This window comes from Cheilinus undulatus, linkage group 4 (genome assembly GCF_018320785.1).
Source record: "Cheilinus undulatus linkage group 4, ASM1832078v1, whole genome shotgun sequence".
Classification (NCBI taxonomy): domain Eukaryota; kingdom Metazoa; phylum Chordata; class Actinopteri; order Labriformes; family Labridae; genus Cheilinus; species Cheilinus undulatus.
The window spans coordinates 33,342,824-33,359,268 of record NC_054868.1 but is presented as its reverse complement, the minus strand read 5'-3'; the positions used below and the strand labels follow the sequence as shown (position 1 = coordinate 33,359,268).

General features: G+C 38.0%; 1 protein-coding gene across 1 annotated transcript in view; it reads right to left on the bottom strand.

The window, feature by feature from the left end:
* The window catches only part of ctnna2 (catenin (cadherin-associated protein), alpha 2), a 514,927-nt gene that overhangs the window by 450,139 nt on the left and 48,343 nt on the right, over window positions 1–16,445 (bottom strand). The gene's annotated exons all lie outside the window — the stretch shown is intronic.

Sequence of the window (16,445 nt, the reverse complement as noted above, 5' to 3'; positions counted from 1 at the left end):
CTCTCATGTATATGTCCGGCACAGTGCTCTGAGAGGAAGTCAGCAGCCATTAACTGAAGCTTTGGCTGCTACTAGTGGCATACGGCTTCACAACAGTCTGAAAAAAGCATTTCTCTGGGATTTCAGGCCTATTTTTATTTAAAAAATGATCAGCAAAATGAAGGCATCCCTATATAAATATCCTTTATGACTTTGCACAAGACTTCACTTTAAAGACTAAATTGTCCTCACATTTCCACAATGGATGTCCATAGCACCAATGTGCAGTTCTTAAACACTCCACATGTTCACCATGACTCTGCAGAGATTTAGCCTCTGTACACTGAAGCAAAGATCACATGTGGCCTCAATGTTGAACCTTCAAGTTTAGTGATAACTCCACATGGTATGATCCTTGGGACTTGGTTCAACAAGGAATTAGGAGTTGTATCCACTAAAATAATCCTCTCATTTTGAGAGGTGAACTGCCAAGAAACAGCATTCAATCATTGTGCTCTGAGAGTGCAAAAGACTCTCAGACTCCACATAATATTTCCTCATTAGTTACCCTCTAAGTCCATGTTCCCATGCTCTGTTTGATTCTCCCACACCTTCATTATCATCCTTACCACGGATGTCTTTTTTAATATCACTGAGGTTACTTAATTCATTTCTGAGGCATGACAGGGATGTTTTTGATACATGGTTGATAGAGATAAGCAGAGTGGGTCAATAAATTCCAGCTGTAGTTTCCAGGTGGACATGTTCTAAACACTTGATGGCTTGTAAGGACAATGTAATACTTTTCTGGAAATTATAACACACCTTCCAAAAAGCCATATGAAAGCAAAACTCTGAGTCCAAATGTTAGCTGAAGCACATTGTTCTCAGTACAAAGAGTAATGAGTATTCCTTAGAAACAAGGAGGAGGGAAAAAAACAAAATAAACAAACCTAAAAATATCATTTATCAATTGTGTGAAGAAAAAAAGGCAATGATTCATCATTTGGTAACCACTAATAAAAAAACACTTACAGATAGCAGCACAAAGGTTGGGTGGGTTTTTTTTAAATCAATCCAACTCTTGCAAAAAATACAAAACAGTACAAGTACTTGATTTCCACTGTAAAGTTCTCTCCCTCTACTTAAAATCATGGAAACTGATTTAAAATAGAGTAATTATTCAGTTAACGCACAAATAAGTCCTCATTTGACTCCTGTTTAATTTGTGTATGCTATGCCTTGAGGTTTCCACATAATCTTCACAACAAATTGCAGAATATAAGCCATCTTAAATGCTGTTAACTTCAAAGACAAACCGCATAAAAGCTTTTTCTCAAATCTCATTCTAAAATGGCTTCAAGTGTGAGAGGAAAAAAAGCAACACCCCGAAATAATGGCATCAAGGAGTGTGAGAGCAAGCAAGGGGAATGGTTGCACTGATAAAGAAGTAGCAGCAGAGGAAATGATAGTCATATACAGTTTTCAGCACCCATTTGTCACCCAAACAGCAGGCCACCCATAGACAATTAGTTAAGACTCCTGACAGCCTCAGTGTGTGATCTCTAAAACAGTGTCTCTTTTAGTTTTTTCTTCATGACCTTTCCCTCAATCAGAGTAGCCCTGTTCCATGTTTAAGTTACACCACAGTTTTGAATCATATTAGTACGAAGCCCTTTGATTTTTTGTCAGTAACTGTTCATAAAATTATGTATTTTCACCCCAACAACCATCCATCCAATATCTATCTTCCAGAAGCAAAAAAGCTCAAGTTATGTCCCAATGCTGAAAACCATAGCATCATCTGCATACAATTAAAGCAAACAACAATCAGCAAAGAGAAACAGTTCAGTCTTGTTTAGCATGTGAGTGGAGCACCACAGTGGAGTTTAGGTTTTCAGATTTCCATTAGATAAAAGCAAAGAGGCAAAAAGGCAACCTCTTATATCACTGAATGAGGAACATGGACAGTATGAAGGTCTCAGTGATGTCACCCACTGGTTTCTGAAGATGTTATGAAGGCTAATAGCAGTCATTATATTGGAAATGCTGTCTCAAACTATCATTTAAATGGTCCAGAAAAGAGATGGAGCTTTAGCCTAAATATAATCAGAACAGGTTAGTTCTGGGAAAAAAAAAAAAAAAAAAAAAAAATCAGTGAGACATGAGCCATCGGTGGTAAGTTTCCACAGTCAAAATTAGCATTTTGTTAAAGGTGTAAATGGGAATCCTGAGACATTTGGAGCCAGCCCCAAGTGGACACTCGGAGAACTTCAGTTTCTTTGCACTTGGCTTCCTTTATTCACATGAGAGGTTGTATGGAGCTATTATTGTTGAAAAGTATTTGCAAATACGTACAAAGATCTGTGCACAAATCTGCAAATGCATAGGCAGATTTGAAAATCCGTGCACAAATCCACAAATGTGTGTACAGCTCTGCAAATGCGTGCACATTTCTGCAAATATGTGCTCGGATCTGCAAATGTGTGCAAAGATCTGTAAATGCGTGCAAAGATTTGCAAATTCGTACAAGATCCACAAATGCGTGCACTAATCTGCAAGTATGTAGACTAATTTGTAATTGTGGATTTAGTTAATTTTGGTTCAGAAAACTCACTCTTTTTGCTTCAAGTTGTCAAAATCCTCACAAGCTACCAGTTACAACTAAAATCTGCCTCTCAATTGGCTGTCATACACACATGACTTTTGCAACACTTGTACCACGCACAATCTGCAAATGTGTACTCAGATCTGTAAGCGTAAAGGCTGGGTCTGTTGCCCTCAGCGCAGGCTCACAGGCAAGGCTTCGTCCTCATTGTATAGGCATCACACAGAAGGCAGCAGTTAAGACTTAGTAATGGGTTTATACAACGTCAACGTGAAAGGAGAAATATTATTATATTATACTGTTATTATTCATATTTTCATTGAAAGAGTGGAGAAAATAATTACTTCCTTTTGTCCAAATTGTAGAGATGCCTTGTAATTACTGGTTTCACGTAATGGTGAGCAGTAATGATTTTGCATGCTGCCCTTCTAAAGGTCAGTTTTCATTATTACTGTCCAAAATTGCTGGAAATTGTGCACATGTAAAACACACCATATTGCATAGTGAAGCCACATTGCAGGTTTTTCTAGCATAAAATGCAAACAAAAGTAGACTTGCTCACAAACTCTATGTGTGTTTGGACAGTTGAAAAAAAAAGTGGAAATAAGGGATGCACACAGCTAGGATTTGTTGGTAGGAGTTGCTACTATAGCACTATTGCTGGAGGAAAATTGATGATGCTCCAAACCAAAAAGTTGGAAAATAATTGATTTTTCAGGGCACGGTCCAAAGTAGAGATGGAAGAAAAATTACATGAAGAGGGCCTGACACGTTTTATTTGACAGCCTGTTAACTGTCTGACATGTGTGAAGCCTTTCCCTCTGAGTGACCTCAAAAGATCCGACCATTATTCTAACCATGCAGAATAATGAACACAAAAATACATTTTAGCATTGAACAAACCTGGCTGATTCCAAAGATGGTTCTTGGCTTGGTGAACATTTATATATTTTGAAATCCTGCGACAAAAGAGTGAATTTACAATTGTGTTTAAGGTCAAAGATCTTGTTATAAGCATGAAGAACTCCTGCAGCAAATTTCAGTTTAGGGTAACCTTTAAAATTTTAGTGCCATAGTGAAATATTTGCTACTAAAGCAATAACTGTGTAAAGTTCTACTGAATCAAAGTTTATGCAACTACCAACTGAAATCTCAAGAACTGGCTACAATGAACAATGTCTAAAAGTTGTTCTGCCTTTTAGTAAATAAATACTTCGATAAAGGAGATGGTTGGAAAAAGAGCTATGCATGAAAAAATATTTTAGCTCAGCAAATAAATTATTCATATGAATATAAAAATATTAGGACAGCAGTTATTCTAGGTAGCCCTGGTTAATAGGTCAAAGGGGAAGAGGACAAGTGTTTGGAGGGAAGAACAACAGACTGACGGATCATTTAAAAAAGCGAGTATTATTATAAAAGGGTGGATAGAGAAACAGACACCCATTCTGAGCTATCCACTCTCATTTAGATTAAATCTGTGCTGATCTTGCTAGCAGCAAAATATGCAGACAATCAGAATCTCAGATTATCTGTCTGCTACTTTCCCTTTTATCCTCTCCTTCTCTGTCTCGCTCTCTGACACACACACATACACACAACAGAGCATGGGAGGCAAGACCCCTGCTGGCTCGCTGTCAGATTCCTTTGAAGATCTCAAATGGATCAGTTATATTCCACACATGGATCAGCTCTTCACAGCATATCAGCAGTGTGGCATTATGTCACAATCGTATCAGTCCAGGGCTGTGCTGGTTTTAAATACTAAGTGTGTATATCTGTTATACCAGAAATACAACATCCTGCTTTATAGGTTAGCCGACATTAGAGGCATGCAGCTCTGACCTTGGACTCTCCTCTGCTGCTCCCATCGCTCCAAGGCAGGAGAAAGGCAGTCTTCAATAATGAATATGGAAACAGTCTCTCTCTCTCTCAGTCTTTCTCTACCATTAATAAAGTTTTAGAACTCTTACTTGTAGGAGGCATCAGTAGTTATGACATGGTGAACTTTATCAAGGTGCATAATGAAAATTGCAGCCTTGAAAGCTACACATTGAAAGATGAAGTGGAGAGACAGAATACAAAAGGAGTACAAGTAGTAGGAGTACAAAACAGAGATTCTGTTACATTTAGCAAATTCAAAACAGGGAGCTGGGGGTCAAATCGTAAGTGTATGTCTACCTTTCTAGCTCTCTTCTCTTATAAACACCATTTGTGTCTGGTACATAAAGAAAGCCTTTCTGTTTTAACTTAAATCTGTGAAGGCTGTAGATATAGGTAAATGTATTTTCTTCTTCCCTCATGATAGAAACAGAACCATTTGACAGACTTGCCTCATAAGAGTGAACTGACAACATGTGTGGATTCATTGTGCACCATAACTGCATTCTAAGGAAACGGATTGTGAGATATAAGCCCCTATGAGGAACTTTCATTCTGTTTTATCATGAGGACCACTGCTGGATGTAAACAGTGGCTTCAACAGCATGCAGTTAATCTCTCTATGTGACACCCACCCTATGGCATCAGTTTCAGGAATACTAAAAAAAAAAGAATTTAGAGATAGTCAGTTTCATTGCTTCAGTTTCTGTGTTTCAAACACAGAAGACATCCTACTACTATAACTGGCTGCGTGTCTGTCTGTGTCAATTTGCACCACACCGTTGCTCCAATTGCCCTTGATACCTCTCACAAGACCTCTATAGGATGCACTGGTTCGGAGTGGTGTCATACCAGAGAGGGAAAGAAAAGAGTCTTGAGAAGTCAGAAATAGTTTCAGTCTGTGTTGTAACCAACCAAAACTCCTCAAAGGAAATTCTAAACAAACTTGTTGTCACCTCAAACTTGCATCCTTCAGCTATATGTTAAAATGCAGTCTTACTTTTTAAGGTACAATATTTAAGTTTGAAATGTCAACATTACCTAAAAAAATCACTACTCCTATGCTAAAAAAATGTATCCCATATGTGAGTACATGTATTACCTCAGATATCTCCAACCTTTCTCAAGGGCTTTACAGTTGTAACAGTTTGTGACTCGTCACAGCTGCTGGCATGGCAGAGCTGCCGTGACCAGTGTGATATGTTTATCAGCGCTGTGGAAATGCTGGATGTTACATCAAAGACAACAACATAAGGAAGTTTAAACTGCTACTGAAAGCTGCAGTACTGTTGCTGTGACTCATTCATGTTTTGTGCTGCTGGCTTGTGATGGAACACTATTTTCTCTGCCATAGGCCTATTAATGGACTTAACAGAATATCTTTGCATTGCTGTCTATATGTTATAAGTGACTGAGTGAAAGATTCTGTTCAATGCCCTGACATTCCCACTTATCTTTTGCTGCCTGGTTGGATGCCTGGTAGGAGATAGAATGACAGGGCTTTACACTAACTTTTTTCCCAAGGAGCTCCTAAGTTGAAATAGTTAGAAGAACATAAAAAATTTAGGGGAAAATTGATCAAATAATGTGTTTTCCATAATAAACGTGATGCAAATAGACATTTTCAAGCAAAATTATTTAATGAATTTGTATACAAAATGTACAGAAAGGTAAGATCATCAAGTTTTGAACAAGTATTGCAATTTAATTTTGTCTTTAATGTTACAAATTTTGGTAACTAAAATTTACTTTAAATTTGGCAACTTCAGTTGGAGTCGGTCTAAGTGAGTAATAGGTTTCATTTTTGCGCGTTTTGTATAGTCCCGGGGACTCTGTCCGTTTTGGAACGGAAAGTGCAAAATTAAAAAAATGTACCTCCAGGTTTAAACATGAGCCACAAATCTGCTTGACTCTTTAAAGTCAATCAGCAGATAGTCTGCTTCACTACATGGAACTCCATTAAAAAAATATGCAGTTTAAAAGTAGTCTCTTCTACATTGTTGGGCTTTCCTTTGGTTTGGTTTGCATTCACATTGCTCTTGGCCAAACGGACCAAACCGTCTGAACACCTACAACCTCTTCCCGTTAGGGGCGCTGTCGTCACAAACAAACAGCGACCAAGAAGAAAAACCGGCGTAGAATAAGACGAAACGGGAAAATCCAGCTCCTTCCGCTGTTTGTTTTTTTTTCAACATAAACAATGAAAAAACACTAAATTACTTTGTCTTGGGGTTTCTGCTCTTGCATTGGGGCATTATGAGCAGCCAGCGAGACGGTGAGCTGTCCAACATGTCGTTCCTAACATGAGATGAATAAATAAGCACGGACGATGACGTGTTGTTATGGCTACACAGATGCCAAGCGAGGCGTCTCTCCTCCACGGATCTCTCCTTCGGCTGCTTCGGCTGATTTTTTTATTCACACATGTGCCCCTAAATATTTCTTACAGTTCGCACGCACCTGTTTTTAGGCGCAAATGGAGTGAAACGCTCGCACTGTTGAGCCCTGAATAAGATCCTGAATCAAACTTGACACAACATCAATTAATACAATGTTAATGGAACTCCTGTCACAACACTGTTTGGTAGGGATGCATGATATTGAATTTTTGCCCTTATTCAATATGTCAATATTTTCAAACTCATTTTAGCAAGTACTAACACCAATACTAATACTGATACCTTTTCTTATTGTGAAAAACACCAAGTGTCTCCGTTCCATAAGAAAATTAGTCAAGTGGAGCTGAGAGCGGAGCAAGGAAATTTAGAGTCTGGTCGCTGGTTTATATGTGGAGCTTCACTCAAAATGTTAAGGTTTTTCAAGTGGTTCAATGTGTGTGGCCCTAGGCAACTATCAATACCTGAAAGTGAAGCTGTACATGTTACAGATATTTAAGGTTATTATACGATATATAATGTCTATATACCGACTGTAAACAAACGCAGAAATTTTCACGTCTGCCGATATCAATAGCAAACTTTTAAGTTAACATCTGCTGACTAATATCTTGATCAGAATATTGTGCATCCCCACTGTTTCAAATAAGTGAACACATCATTACAGTTACATGTAGAAGTACTGACTGCAGGAACACACTTTGGGATTTGGTTACTATGTTAGGATAAAGCTCATCCTTTCACTGGATGACCAGCACCCACAATGTTCCCCTTGATACCAGCTGTGTTTATTTTGGCCCTCAGGCATTTTCAAGTCACAGTGACCAGACATGCTGCTTGGCTTTGCCAACCTCCACAACTTAGGACAAAACTTAGTATCAATTATTGCACTCCAAAAGTTGTATTTACCAAACATTAAACCAGATTTTCAGATTCATAGATTATTTTAACAAAATAAGGGAGATTTAACATTTTTTTCTCCTCAATGCAACCTAATGATGAAATTGAATTACAGTATTTTAACTCTGCCTCCTTTGTTTTCCCATCACAAATTCACAATGGCCTTTTTTCTCTGGTCATCAATGCCTACTAGTGTGAGCCCTTTATTTACCACAGATTTTTTGGTTAATCGATTGATAGCTTAAAAAAGTTAATTATTTTGTCCCACCAGAAGCAAACAGAGCATAGCAGCTAACCAAGTTTGTGCTTATAAAAAATGTCCAAACAATGAGAGCTGAGTCAATGTGGTGCATTTTCCATAGTAGAGCGGTTGAAAGACAGAGCGGACAATAGGCAGCTGTGCATGGCTCCAGTTCAGAACCCTGAGGCAAGCCATATGCTGACATAGCAAGGTGTCAGAAGATACAGCCTGAAGACAGATGAAAGTGTGTTTCACAAGATTCAGTAGTGACCCCCAGGCACTGGCAGAGGTAATGAGGAGACAGAGACTAACGGGGGCACTCTGCATAATGACACAGCTGTCATCCTTTTCATACTGCTGTGAAAAAAAGGTGTATTACTTATCATCACCCTTCTCTACTCATCAGTTTAAAGCAGCATGTGGTTTTCTACTGTGCGTGTGTGTTCATTAAATGACACTGAGCATTGAGAATGATGTCACAGCCTCAATAATACAGGGTATGAAGTCAAACACAACACCAAATTCCCACCATATATGTTTGTGTGGTGTCAAAAGATCTTTTATTAAGTAGTTTAAATCATTTTTAGTAATGTTTCCAAGTGGAGCCCGGAGGAGTCAAGAGCCCTTGAGAACAAAATAGCTGATTGAATAGAGAAACGAATGAAAAGCCCAGCTGCAATCTTTTCAATTAAAAAGTGAGGATAATGTGACCGTGACTAATACACAAAAAGGTCCAATTTTTCCCACAGAAAACTCACAGACTAGAAATAAGCTTCTACTGTTTTTTTTTTTTTTTTTTTTTTTTTTTTAAAAAACCAGGGAAAAAATCCAAGCTTTTTGATTCTGGATTTATTTTTTTTAGTGAAAACAGAGTTACACCATAAAAATTGTAAGGTATCACTATCAAGTCTAAAGTAGGGCTGTCACAACACAAGAATAGTAAACTCTGAAATGATACTTATGAAAACTTATGAGATTAACACCTTCGGAGAAATCACAACAACAAAATAGAGTTCCTAGGCATCTAAGATTGGGTCATTTCTTGTTTGCAAAAATTAGCAGCAAATTTCTGGCCCCTTAGTCTAAGTTGCACACAACACTGCTTAAGTTTTTGACAATTTTGACAGTGTTCACCTATAATTTCGTCATTGATTTATTCCTCTTTTACGCACCTATAAATGGATGTTTTTATTGTAGTTTTTGACCTACTGATTATTAGATAGCTTTTATTTCGCTTTTAAGTTTGGACTGTATTGCTTTAAAATGTGATATTAAAAGAAATTTTGACAGTTTTATTGTGGAGGGTTTTTTAATGTGGTATATATCACCTATAAAAAGTATACACCCCCATAAATATTTTTTTTTCCTTATACTGAATTTATACACCAATCATGGACAATTTAATTTAGCTTTATGACAAAAAATAGTTTTAATATAAAAGTGAAAACCGTAATGTCAATTAAATAAAAATATGTACTGTAAATTAAGAAACTGTGTAAATATTCCACCCCTTTAAAGTGACTGACCGAAATCAACAGAAGTCCAGCCATTTAGTCCTTGTAGTCTCACAATAAGTGAAATGAGGATCACCTGAGTGCAGTGAATGTGTCTCCTTTGATTGTAGTACAAAGACACCTGTGCACACTCCAAGCAACTCAGAGAAAAGAGTTCAGTTAAATCCATGGTGGCAGCATCACGTTGTGGGGATGCTTCTCAGCAGCTGGCTCTGGAAGGCTTCTAAAGGTAGAGGGTAAAATAAATGCTGGAGGACAATCTAATATAGTCTGCAAGAGAACGGCAGCTTAGGAAAAAAAAAATTTACCAGCAAAATAATGACCTGAAGCATACAGTGCCAGCTATAAAAAAAGTGTTTAAAGGCATCAAGTTATGTTCTAGAGTGGCAGAGTCTCAGGCCAGACTTCAATCCAAGAGATAATTTGTGGCTGGACTTGAAAAGAGCTGTTCACGCCTGATCTCTGCACAACATGACAGAGCTTGTACAGTTTTGCAAAGAAGAATGGGGAATAACTGCAAGGCACAGATGTACAAGCCTGATTAAGACCTACAGTATCCACACAGACTCAGAGTGCTGTGATTGCAGCCAAAGGCACGTCTACTAAATTCTGACTTGAACGGGCGAAGTAGTTATGCAGTCACTTAATTTACATTACATATTTTTATCAAATTGAAATTACTTTGTTAAAATCTGTTCTCACTTTGACATTAAAGAGGTTCTTTTTTTAATTTCTTTTTGTCAAAAACAGAAAATTATAATGACCATAATTGATTTTTGAATTCAGTTAAAGGGTTAAACATCCAAGAAGGAGTTAAGAGGCACTGCATCTCTTAGAAAATTGCAGTAGAATTCAGACAAACTCTGTTTCATTCATGGTAACCACACATTAATTCATCATTCACTGAAACCTTTAATGCTTGGGGATGTTTTTTATTGTTATCATTATTATTGCAGACTAAAGATGAAAACTCAAACCCCTTAATTTATGAATGCACCACATCAGATTTAAACTGTACTGTTATGTTGAATTACATTTTGGAAAATTAAAACGTACCCTGACAAGCTTTGTCAAGATGTCCCTGTCTCCCAGCTGTCCAATTAAACTCCGCAGGCTCAAACTTAAATTAAAGATTGCTTCTCTTAAAATGGCAAGTGTCCAATGAGTAGCAAGCCAAAAGCCAGGGGTTCCAGATTGCTTTTGAACATCACCACTACTCCTGAGGTTTAAAAGCCTCTTAGAAACACTGTCATCCAAGTTCTAACAAGGGAGAGAAGGGAGTACAAAAAGTGGAGGACTTCACATCTCTGAATCCAGCAGCTTTTTCAACTCCTTTTGTACTGAGCCTTCAACTGAAACAAAAGACATGCTGGACTCATTATTCCACTGGATCCAAAGCCTGGGCATCACTTAATTATATATCAATATGGCAATTTTGTTCCAAATAGCCTTAAGTTAGTGAAAGGATTGATAAAATATTCAATTTTCTCTTTAACTTAAACGTAAGATGCTACTTTGGTCAATAAGCTCTCTTTTATTCCTGAAAGAACATCCACTCACAAAACTTTGTAAATCTTTTTAGAGCTCAAAATTACCCAACACTGGTACAAACTATTCAGTGTTTTCAACAAGATGTCCAGCATCCCTCCTTACCTCCAAAAAGTGTCTTTTAGGGTCCAGGCCTCCTCCTTTTCCACTAGCTTAATGGATTATGACAGTGATGCAGCGTGAAGTCTTAATCCCCTTGCTGCCATAGTCTCCCCTCCCTTTATGTTAAGCCCCTTGACTACCACATGTGTGTGTATGTGTGTTAGGTTCCACCCATACAAAAAGCCAACCCTTGGATGATGTAGAGAAAAAAAAACAAAACAAAGGGAGATGAAAGCATCCACTGCTGTGTGCCAACCCTTCCCTTCAGGTGCTCGGCTAGCCCATTACCAGCCAGGGAAGTCCATTATGTCAGTATGCCAAGGAACCAGAGCTTTTAACTAAATAACAAGGGAAACAAAAGAAGGTAATAAAGAATGATCACACAGCAATACTTTTTCCTTTACCAAGCTCACTTTGCTCGATTACTCAGTGACTCTACTTTTCAGTCTGACGTTTTCTGCCTAAAACGCACGGGAAGCTCACAAAAGCCAACATTAGGGAGCTGAAGTTTGGGTTTCCCCAGTTGGTATTTAAAGACAACCACAGACCTAAAAAAGCTGCTCAAATTTAGTCTTTTGCAATAAAGTTAAACCTCCCATTTGTAAGTTATTTACATCTGAAGAACACAGCACATTAAACTGTCACTGTCAGAGCAAAAACAAAACAGAAAAAAAAAGATGACCTCTGAGATTAAATATCAAGTTGCACTGATGAGCTTTGCATGAGTACTCACCATGAATGAGACCATGTCCGAGTCTCAAAAGCAGCCATGGGAATCAGAGATGCATTAAGAAAGAAGCCATAACTAGGACATGCCTTAATACTGCTCTCTAGTCTGGTAAACCGGGCAGGCAGTAGAGCAAGGAGGCTTTTCTCTGCATCACAGTCAGGATGTCATGTCAATGTCCAAACATCCCAAAAGTGGAAATCCAACCCAGGAGGCGGAATTAGGGCGGAGAGATTAGTGGAGAAATTCAACTTTGTTTCCAAAGTGGTCTCTATGTCACGTCTTACCCCTTCAATAGCTAACACTTCTTCCTCTCTACCAGAACTGCAAAGATGAAAAGACTATAACCCTGTAAGATTAGAACATAGCTCAAGAGTCACAAAAACACACTGCGATCAGTAAAATTAAATGCTGATACAGATAATCCACCAAATGCTAATATTTAATGTACTCACATGCTGCTGATTTTGCTCTCTCCTCAATTGGAACAGCATGGCATTTTCAGCGGCATGAAAATAGAAATAATTTGGAGGCAAGTTTTGGTGCACCTTGCTATACACACCAGGAGTAATGCCAAAATTCCTAATAAATTTTGAACATTCTAAAAAAAAGTCTGCAGTTTGTTTTATCCTGGCACTGCAGGGCAGTGCAGCATGTCAGTGCTGTTTCACGCTCCGTATTTCCCTACAGCGTAACTTGACTGACTTGCAACAAATACTGGTCTAAAACTGGGATGCCATCCCACAGCAGTGTGAGACCAGGAGGAGGTGTTGTGTTTTTTCTCCATATTCTACTGAGGCTCCTGTTTGTTACATGAATTGACTGTAAAATTGCCAACATGTCTTGTTTCTTCAGAGTTCAATCATCCAAACCACCGAGCAACACCAAACAAGAGTCAATGGCAGAATCAGCTGTTTGGCATTGGCAGAGGAGGTTTGGCAATTTATCTTGGCTCAACGAACATACTCAGGCCTCACCCCATGCATGTTCCTTACAAATGTGGCACCACACAAATGTCCTTACTTTTTGTCCTAAGTTGAGGTAGGAGCAGACTTTGGTCAATTATATCATTAGAGTAAAGTCCCATAGTTTGGAAACAGTTACAGCTATGTGCATATCACATTTAGTTCACATGGATATGTGTCCCTGGTGTTTTACACTGCTGGAAATTTTTGCAATTTTCCCTTGTGGGATGATTAAAGGAATATCTTATCTTATCTATGCCTTTAACAAGGCCATATGATATCATATTGAGGATAAAAAACAGCATTGGCTAGACGTATGTGAAAAGGAGGTATGTGAAAAGGAGAAAAACATCTTTCTGCCTCAAAATCCCTCTACCACCAGTAACAATGAGCCTTTTGATTGGTCAGGTGTTTGCTCTTCAGGAGCCAAACTTTGAAAAATCAAGCATGTTTTGAAAACTATTAGCTGCAATTTCAAATGGTGAAATATCATTGCTGTTGTGAATGCGTGCCTTAGCCTGTCACATGCTAGAAAAAATAATTCTACATGAATTATTTGCATGAAAAAAAAAAAAAAACACACACATCTGGTATGCAATGACCTTGACAAGCTGGCTGCAGTTAATGGCAACGGGCTAGCTTATCAATGATGAAAACAGCAGCTTTGACACATTAACTAACCTGAAATAAATGCTCTTAGTTTATTGGGCACAATCACTGTGACTGACTTTTTGTGAAAAGCAGCTTATGGTTTTTAGTTCTTTCCTTAAAAAAGGAATGTTAGAAAGTACAAGCTATAAGCTAATTAACTAGTGGCTCACAGTGAGACACCTGTATGAAAACACAGATAAATGACAACTCATAACGCATTTTGTAGAAAAATCTCACCCTTAAAAGTCACCTTATGAGTATATAAGGTGCAGTTTTGGTTACTGGTTCTTTGTATATAGCAGTGATATGTATCAGTAAATGTGTTCATTAGTGAAATACCTTATTATTGAAGAGAAAATATTGGTTTCTATGTGCACACGAAGGATTGGAACAGAAGGAGCCCATATAGCATTTTTTAATGACTATTCATTCAAAGTATGTCTTATTTCTATGAGAAATTATAAAATTTGTCCTTGTCAGTTACACTTTGTAAATGGAGTCCAATAAGAGCAGACAACAAAGACAGCAGCTCAGTGAGCACGGATAAACAAAGCACTGGTACTGTGTGTATTACAGGATGAAAAAATGAGGCAGCAAGAAGTGGAAGCAAAGGGTAAATAAACATACAAAGCAATGACAAGTTCAAAATAGATTCAGTATGTGCAGTGTGTGCCTGAAAGAGAGAGAGAGGGAGAACTGTCTCCTCTGGTATAAAGGCTGTTTGACAGAAAGTCAAGCTTTGATGATACATGCACACACCTCTCACCCTGAAGATTCAGGATGCAAAGTTTTTATCTCATTAGTAGCTCCTGCTGGGAAACCATATCTGGAAACAAAGTGTGAGTTTTTGGATCAGCAAAGTAGATATAATAAGAGAAAAAAATGATCAATTTTATCAGCACAACAAGCATCTAAACACTGAAGAGCAAAGACGCTTCTTCTTATTCAAACATCATAATTTTTCATTTTTACTATCAGATAACTAGTTTTCCTTTTTTGAACTGGGGGAAAAAGGTCTTCTTCTTGTGTGTCCATGGCTTGTGATGAGGTGAATTCCGTTTTAATGGTAGACAAGAAAAATATGTTCTAAAGGACCTTAAGTTTTACCTTATCACAAACATAAGTATTAAAACAGCGGTTCTCAACTGATTAAGGCTCAGTACCCACCAACAATTTCTCAATTAGAAATCGTAACCGTAATTTGCTACCCTAGTTTTCAGCCAATGGGATTGATTCAATGAAAAATAGTTCAGTTGGATCTCAGACAGAACTAAACTTTTGACAACTCAAAGAGACAAGACAAAATAAGCATGGCACAATCTGTTTTTTTTTTTTTTTTTAATTCTAGGCACACGTTTGCAACAAATCAACACAGTCATTTCCAACTTTTGGGGCCCACCCCACCAGCTGACAACCACTGCTCTAAAATCAACAATCTACTATCCCCACAAATTAAATACAATCCAATGGTTAATCATTACGATTTGAACCATTGTCAAAAACTGGTCTACATTAGCACTGTCAAGATTAATAGCATTAATTGAGATTAATTAAGGTCCACAACCTGTACATGTTTTAAAAAAAAATCATGATTCATGATTTATTGTTTTTTTTCTGTTGACAGATGAATGAAGCTAAGTGTTAGCTCATGCAATGCAGGACAAAGTAGTCATAGCCCCAGCCCTGATCATCTAACACCAGCTGATCCCAAGTATCGCCTCCCAACTCCGGCAGCAAATCACACCTCTTTCTCTCAACACAGCGGTGTATTTAAATAATGGCATACTTCTCACTAATCCCTGCTAGCAATAATGCTGATGAACTACCCTGCTGCTGCTGGTAAAGCTTAACCTCCTCCACCCCAGCCTCCTCCTTTGTAGCATAAAGCTTGTTGCACCCTCATATTCAGCTTCTATTTTCATGCTACTCTGGGTTAATCGCTTTTGAATAAGCTTATTGTATTCAGTACACATTGTCATAAATGTACCCATCCATATGTGGGTTTCTAGTTATGTGCTCCCTGGAAAGTCAAATCATGCTGCTTTGACTAACTTAGGGAGCATCTTTTAAGCAGAGCCTTCTCCACCAAGTAAAACTGTACATCCATTTTGAAATAAAGTTGTTAAATATGTGATGAGAGTGTTCCTGAATGAAGTACAGTTTTGTGTTGCCTTGTCTTGATTGACAGGATGACCACGCCCCTTACTGTCTGGCAGTTTCTTGAGACAGTATCTCTGGTGTAAGGCAACATATAAGCCCCCTTGTGCCTGTTCATGGTCCTATGGGCCCTCTTCCAAATCTTTAAGGCTTCCCCTATCCAAACTTTTTGCTCCTTAACAATTAACCCTGACGTTTTCCCCAGTCCATGATGTGATTTTCCCTTTTGCAGTGGTCTGCATGATGTGACTCTTCTGAGGAAGACTGCAGGAACTTAGCATTGGAAACATGTCAAGGTAAAGCAAAAATGTACTTGTCTGTCAATAAATAACAATATAGTTTGTGAAGACAGTATGAACTTATTTTGATTATGATTTACTGTACCTTTTAACACACTATGGATAACCCACTACAGCGTCTCCCTGCAGCCCCAGAGATGTAAAGTGAGTCCACCACTAATCCTTAACATCGCATTTCACTTTAAAAACTCTTAGACAGCTCAGTGGACAAGTCAAAAGTCACCTGTACCTTGTGAGATCAAACATTTACCTTCTTACTGTCCCTTTATTTCTATTACGATCCACATCAAGTTCCCTTTTCCATGGCTAAGTTCTTGATGAAATCTTTGATCTACCTATTAAAGCAGGTCTGTCTCCAAACAGGAAGACAATCACCCTTAGTTTAGTTCAGTAGAAAAATCCCAAATGAAGCTTCTAAATGCAGAAATTCTGAGATTAATGGCAAATAATATCACAATCTTTTGACAGCCATAGTCT